The sequence below is a fragment of the Erinaceus europaeus genome, chromosome 7 (assembly GCF_950295315.1).
Source record: "Erinaceus europaeus chromosome 7, mEriEur2.1, whole genome shotgun sequence".
Classification (NCBI taxonomy): Eukaryota; Metazoa; Chordata; class Mammalia; order Eulipotyphla; family Erinaceidae; genus Erinaceus; species Erinaceus europaeus.
The window spans coordinates 110973415-110979983 of record NC_080168.1 but is presented as its reverse complement, the minus strand read 5'-3'; the positions used below and the strand labels follow the sequence as shown (position 1 = coordinate 110979983).

Sequence of the window (6569 nt, the reverse complement as noted above, 5' to 3'; positions counted from 1 at the left end):
CTGAGGAAGCCTGCCATCCTGTCTGGGTTTCTCAGGAACTCACCCAGTCTCGCAAACAAGAACTTCTGAGCCAGCCCCATGGCTGAGTCCTGTCTGGCTTGAAGCAGTCTTTTAGGTAAACCATAGGAGGCAGAGGGGCAGAGTGAGACTTGGACTGGGCTGGTGAGAGGACTCAGCTCTTCTTCCAGCCAGGGTTGGCTCTTAGATGGCCCTACACTGACCATGCCTACTTTTTCCCTTTATTTTCATGTAATGTAGAGAGACAAGAGAATTGCTCAGTTCTGGCTTGTGGTGGTGCTTGGGACTGATTGAACCTGGGACCTCCTAGGTTGTTGATGGTCAGGAAGTTACTTTTGACATTTAAGTTTATTTACTCTCTTAGGGTGGGGGATAGTTAGCATAATGGTTATGCAAAGAGATGCTCTTGTCTGAGGCTCCAAAGTCCCAGTTTCAATCCCCTGTACCACCATAACCAGAGCTGAGCAGTGCTCTCATAAAATAAATAAATAAGTAAATAAATAAATATAAAAACTTTACTCCCTTTGTGCTTGGATAGCAACAGCACTTATGATATGCATGCAGACAAATTTATGTGTTTAAAAGCAATATCAGAGTCATCACTGAATTTTGTGACATGATTTCAATTGTTTGTCTTTATTTGTCATTTATCTGGTTGAGCCATATTCAATTACTGACATATCTGAACTATGTTGGCTCTCAAAAATTACACTTCTGCCTCAACTGAATATTAAGAACCTGCTAAAATAGAGATAATTTTGTAGGGTGGGGGTAGACAGCATAATGGTTATGCAAAGAGACTCTCTTGCCTGAGGCTTCAAAGTCCCCAGGTTCAGTTCCCGCACCACTGTAAATTAGAGCTGATCAATGTTGAGAGAGAGAGAGAGAGAGAGAGAGAGAGAGAATTTTGTATAGTAGTTAAACCTGGAGTCAATCTGTTTTCTTCCAGATCAGATTCACAATCTTGTCTTGAGTAAGTTATAAAGGTTTTTCTATTCCACCACCACCACCATCATCATTTTTTGAGAGCACTGCTGAACTCTGGTTTATGGTGGTACTGGGGATTGAACCTGGGAGCTCAGAGTCTCAGGCATGAGAGTAGTTAATATAACCATTAGGCTGTCTCCCCAGCCCCCCCACACACTTCTTTTTAAAAATTTTTTATTTATAAAAAGGAAACATTGACTAAGCCATAGGATAAGAGGGGTACAACTTCACACAATTCCCACCATCAGAGCTCTGTATCTCGTCCCCTCCCCTGATAGCTTTCCTATTCTTTAACCCTCTGGGAGTATGGACCCAAGGTCCTTGTGGGATGGAGAAGGTTGAAGGTCTGGCTTCTGTATTTGCTTCCCTGCTGAACATGGGCGTTGCCAGGTCAATCCATACTCCTAGCCTGTCTTTTTCCCTATTGGGGAAGGGCTCTGGGGAAGCAGAGCTCCAGGACACTTTGGTGAGGTTGACTGTCCAGGGAAGTCTGGTTGGCATCCTGCTAGCATCTAGAACCTGGTGGTTGAAAGAGAGTTAACGTACAAAGCCAAACAAATTGTTGACCAATCATGGACCTAAAGGCTGGAATAGTGCAGGTGAAGAGTTGGGGAGGCCTCTTTTGTAGATAGCTAGTAGGCATATTTTAGTTATATTCCAAAGGGCCTGTGGTTTTTTGTTTGTTTGTTTTTGTTTTGTTTTGTTTTGTTTTTTTGCCTGAGCCTGAAATCTGATATGCAAGTGGATCCTAATTATTGTCTGGGGAGGTGATGTCATGGCTGGCAGAAGGACCAGAAAGCTGGATCAGGCAAGAGAGTAACTCCCAAATATGGGAAAGATGTGCAAATATTGTTGATTGTAAACCCCATCAATTTGATGTGACCTGGGGCCCATATTCAGCTTAGGAGCCTATGTGACCTCTGCATCCCTGTGATCTGAGCTCACATTGTGTGGTCATAAGTAGGAACGTTCCAAGCTGCCCCAATATCAGGACCCATCTTCCTCAGGTATAGCATAGAGTATATTGTCCAGCCTTCCTTCGGAGGATGGAACATTCTCTACCATTGTTGATCCAAATTGAGGGCAAGGTCCTATGGGGGCCCACAAAGAGGTCTGTTTTGTTGTTCCTGATAGAGATGACCAATAACAATGGAGAGAGGGATTTATTCAAGGTCTAGGCCCATCATGTCTGTTTGGGAATCTCAGGACTCCCCAATTAGGGCCCCAGCTGATGGGGTGGCCTGATAGTGACTAAAGAGTCATCATTAAAGTATGCCAGTCTCTTGCCCTTATTCAGCTTTTGCAGTCCTTGCTTTGATGAAGTTAGCTTTGGAGTGAGTGAGAGAACTGTAATAGGAAGTAGGTGAGGAGGGTATCTAAGTCTAAGTAGACACTATTTCATTATGAACTTTATGCTGACTCACTACAGACTATTGTGTATTTTTGCTTTCAGGTATATATTTTGCTCTAATTTATAGATACATGTGAACATGTACTCTTATCTTACAGGACCTGATTGGTCTATATCTAGGTTTTGGAACTTTGTTAGGATCTGAACCTCCTGGAATGGAATTAGAGAATACCTTGAAAGGAAAGGTCTCACCCAAGTAATGAGGGTGAAGGGTTGACATTCCATGCCTGACATCTCTGGACACAGTCTGAAGTGAAGCATGCTGAGGTGGTACTCGTTGAGTTGATAAGTTTGGGATCGGCGGATACAATATCATTTGGTATGAATTGAGAGAAGCATGCAGGAAAGTGAGCCCCACCCTAGAGGTTCCAGGACTGGGGGAAATATAGGCTCTATAGAGGAAGTGGGAGGTTCCTGCTGTCTTAGGATTTAAGAAAACAATAGATAGTTATTTCTATAATCATATTATTGTGCAATTGAGTTAACTTTGAAATATTCCTTTGTTAGGATTTACTGTGTCATACACAACATCACCATAATTTATGTCCTTTGACATTATTTGTATATAGCTGTGCCACCGGTTGCTTTTGTTCTTCCTAGTCTAAGCTTTTAAGAGAGTCAACATATCAAAGACTGAGTCTATGTATTAAAAAGACTCAGTCTGTGACTTAAAAAGTTTGAGACATTCAATCAATTTTCCCCTCTCATATTAATTAAATAGTGATTGATATGACTACAAATTGATAGGAGTGTACATAAACACCATTCCTACCACCAAAAGACTATGTCCCATCCCATCCTCCCCCCACACCCACCCCCACCCCCACCCCATGAAGCTGAACATCCACTCTCACCCTCAACCCAGGGTTTTTACTTTGGTGCCCTACTCCACCTTACACACTTCTTATGACAATTTGAGTCATATATGAAGTACTCATTAGTGTCCAGCTCAAAACAAGCTCCACATAAATAAATATCAACTATTCATAGATGTAGTAACCGTAACCGTTACCTTACTTAATATTATGAAAAAGTTCAGGCATAGAGAAAGATTGAGGTAACAGGAAAATTAACATCTATGTGCCCACTTCTCAACTTAGAAATAAAAGATTACAGAAGTAATAGGAACCCTTATTATACTGCTGCTGTTCCTCTGTTCTCTATCCTGAATTCAATACTTATCATTAGCTTTAAATTTTGTTATAATTTATTGCATGTATATATGCAATAGGAACTATACACAGTATTGTGTTATATATTACTTAGTTTTGAATGGGGAATGGAGCCTCGTGCATGTGTGATTTCACTACTCCCAATGGCTTTTCTTTTTTTTAGACTTTAAAAAAAAATTTATTATCTTTATGTATTTATTGGATAGAAACAGCCAGAAATCAAGAGGGAAAGGGGGATAGAGACACCTGTAGCACTGCTTCACCACTCGTGAAATTTTCCTCCTGCAGGTGGGGACCGGGGACTTGAACCGGGGTCCTCATACATTGTAACATGTGCACTCAATCAGGTGCGCCACCACCCGGCCCCCCCAGTGACTTTTCTTTTCCTTCTTTCTCTTTCTTTCTTTTGCCACTAGGGTGATCTCTGGGGCTTGGTGCTGGCACTACGGAATCTACCACTCCCAACAGCCTTTTTCTTTCCCCTGCTTTATTTGATAAGACAGAGAGAAACTGAGAGGGATGGGGGAGATAAAGAGAAAGGCACTTGCAGACCTGCTTCACGGCTGGGGAGACAGCATAAAGGTTCAGCAAAAGACTTTGATGTCTGAGGCTCTGACGTCCCAGGTTCAATCCCCAGCACCATCATCAGCTAGGGCTGAGCAGTGCTCTGGTATTAAACAAACAAACAAACAAACAGGTCTGCTTCATGGCTCATGAAATGTCCCTGATGCAGGTGGGGACCAGGGCTTCTAACCCGGGTCCTCGCTCAGGTCTTTGTGCATAATACTGGGTGCTATGTGCATAGTACTGGGTGCTTCACTGCCCAGCCCCCTCCCAGATGCCTTCTTCTAAGATTTATTCATTCAATTATTAGTGGGAAAGAAGGAAAGAGAGATAATCAGAGTGCCTAGGATCTTGACTGCAGAAGTAGACATTCAACAAAAATTGGTGGACTGAGTTAAGTAATGAATTCCCCAAGATTTGGAAATAACCTCAGGGTTCTCCTATAGGGGAACTGCTACATCAGCAATTCACATTCATTACAGTGGAATACTACTCAGCAGTTAAAATGAACAGTTTAGAGCTTCATGTATCCATACAGATAAATGTAAAAATCATAACACTAAACAACAAAGGCAGGCTGAAGGACATGTAAATATGAAAGCACTTACAAAAATTAAGAAACGGGCTGGGCAGTGGCACACTTGGTTTAGTGCATGTGCTCCCATGCGCATTCAAGCCCACCTCCAGGGGGAAGCATCACCAGTGGTGAATCAGTGCTGCAGGTGTCTCTCTCTCTCTCATCCTCTCTAGCTCCCTTCTCTCTAAATTTCTCTCTGTTCTATCAAATAGAGTAAATAAAGTCTAGAAAACTATTTTTTAAATTAAGAAACAGGGAGTCGGGCGGTGGCGCGAAGCGCAAGGACCCGCCTAAGGATCCCGGTTCCAGTCCCCTGCTCCCCACCTGCAGGGGAGTCTCGGTGAAGCAGGTCTGCAGGTGTCTATCTTTCTGTTTCCCTCTCCGTCTTCCCCTCCTCTCTCCATTTCTTTCTGTCCTGTCCAACAACGACGACACAACAACAACAATGATAATAACTACAACAATAAAACAAGGGCCACAAAAAGGAATAAATAAATAAATATTTTAAAAATTAACAAACATAGCTGGAAAGATACCTGAGGAAGTAAGGGCACGTTTCTCGTGCAAGGTACAGGTTTGAGTACCAGTACCTCATGGAAGAGCCATGGTGTCAGAGGAATCTCTGGTGCTGTGGGGCCTCTGCTCTGTTTGTTTCTGTCTGTCTGAAAGAAGAAGTGGGTTGAGTGGTCCAGGAAGTAGCACCATGGGTAGAGGACCCAACTTACAAGTATGAGGTCCTGACTTTGATTTCAAGCACTACATATGGGAACGTAGCAGTGAACAAAGGATGAAAGAGATCTGTGTCTTCAGGGGACTTATGCATTGGATCGACCTTCTCGTGGTGCATCCCGTGAGGACCCATTCATTGGGGAAACTGACGATCCTTCCTAGCGACTGAATCCACGTGGATCCCAGTCACTTTCAAAGCCAGCAACAAGCAGCTCCTGACAGCTTTCAACCTGACGCTGTTGACTGGCTACGGAAGAAGGGCAAACGCTAGAAGAAGAAGAAGGGGACTTATAGAGGATGGAGGGGAAATGGTTAGTAGGCACAGTGAACATATTAAACGCTGTATACCGGAGTCGGGCGGTAACCCAGCGGGTTAAGCGCACGTGGCGCGAAGCGCAAGGGTACACATAAGGATCCCGGTTGGAGCCCCCGACTTCCCACCTGCATGGGCATCGCTTCACAAGTGCTGAAGCAGGTCTGCAGGTGTCTTTCTCTCCCCCTCTCTGTCTTCCCCCATCTCTCCATTTCTCTCTGTCCTATCCAATAACAACAACAATAACAACAATAACTACAACAATAAAACAAATGAAATACAGTGAGTCTGGTGGTAGCACAGCGAGTTAAGCACAAGTGGCGCAAAGGGCAAGGACCTGTGTAAGGTTCCCGGTTCGAGCCCCCAGCTCCCCACCTGCAGGGGAGTCGCTTCACAGGTGGTGAAGCAGGTCTGCAGGTGTCTTTCTCTCCCCCTCTCTATATTCCCCTCCTCTCTCCATTTCTCTCTGTGCTATCTAACATCAGTTACAACAATAACTAACAACAATAAAAAATGACAAGGGCAACAAAAGGGAAAATAAATATAATAATTTAAAAAATTAAAAAAGAAATACAAGGGCAACAAAATGGAAAAATAAATAAATATTTTAAAAATTAAAAATAAATCAATAAAGGCTGCATACTATGTTGGAAATTCTGTGAGGAAAAAAGCAAAATAAAGGGATGAGAAGAGCTGGGATGGCTGACAATGTTAATGGGGTTGTTCCTGAGCTGACATTTGGACAAAGACAGGAAGGAGTTCCAGTGAGCTGTAGCTCTCTGAAGGAATGGAGTTTTC

General features: G+C 43.2%; 1 long non-coding RNA gene across 2 annotated transcripts; it reads right to left on the bottom strand.

The window, feature by feature from the left end:
* Positions 1 to 1424: 1424 nt before the first annotated feature.
* LOC132539500 (uncharacterized) lies at positions 1425 to 5519 on the bottom strand. Of its 2 annotated transcripts, none has more exons than XR_009550835.1 (3): positions 5266 to 5519; positions 2589 to 2837; positions 1425 to 1524 (listed from the first exon to the last, which is right to left on the bottom strand). It is a non-coding gene; the product is annotated as an uncharacterized LOC132539500 (long non-coding RNA). The 2 variants fall into 2 exon arrangements; XR_009550836.1 differs by having other exon boundaries at positions 2609 to 2837.
* Between the last annotated feature and the right edge of the window lie 1050 nt (positions 5520 to 6569).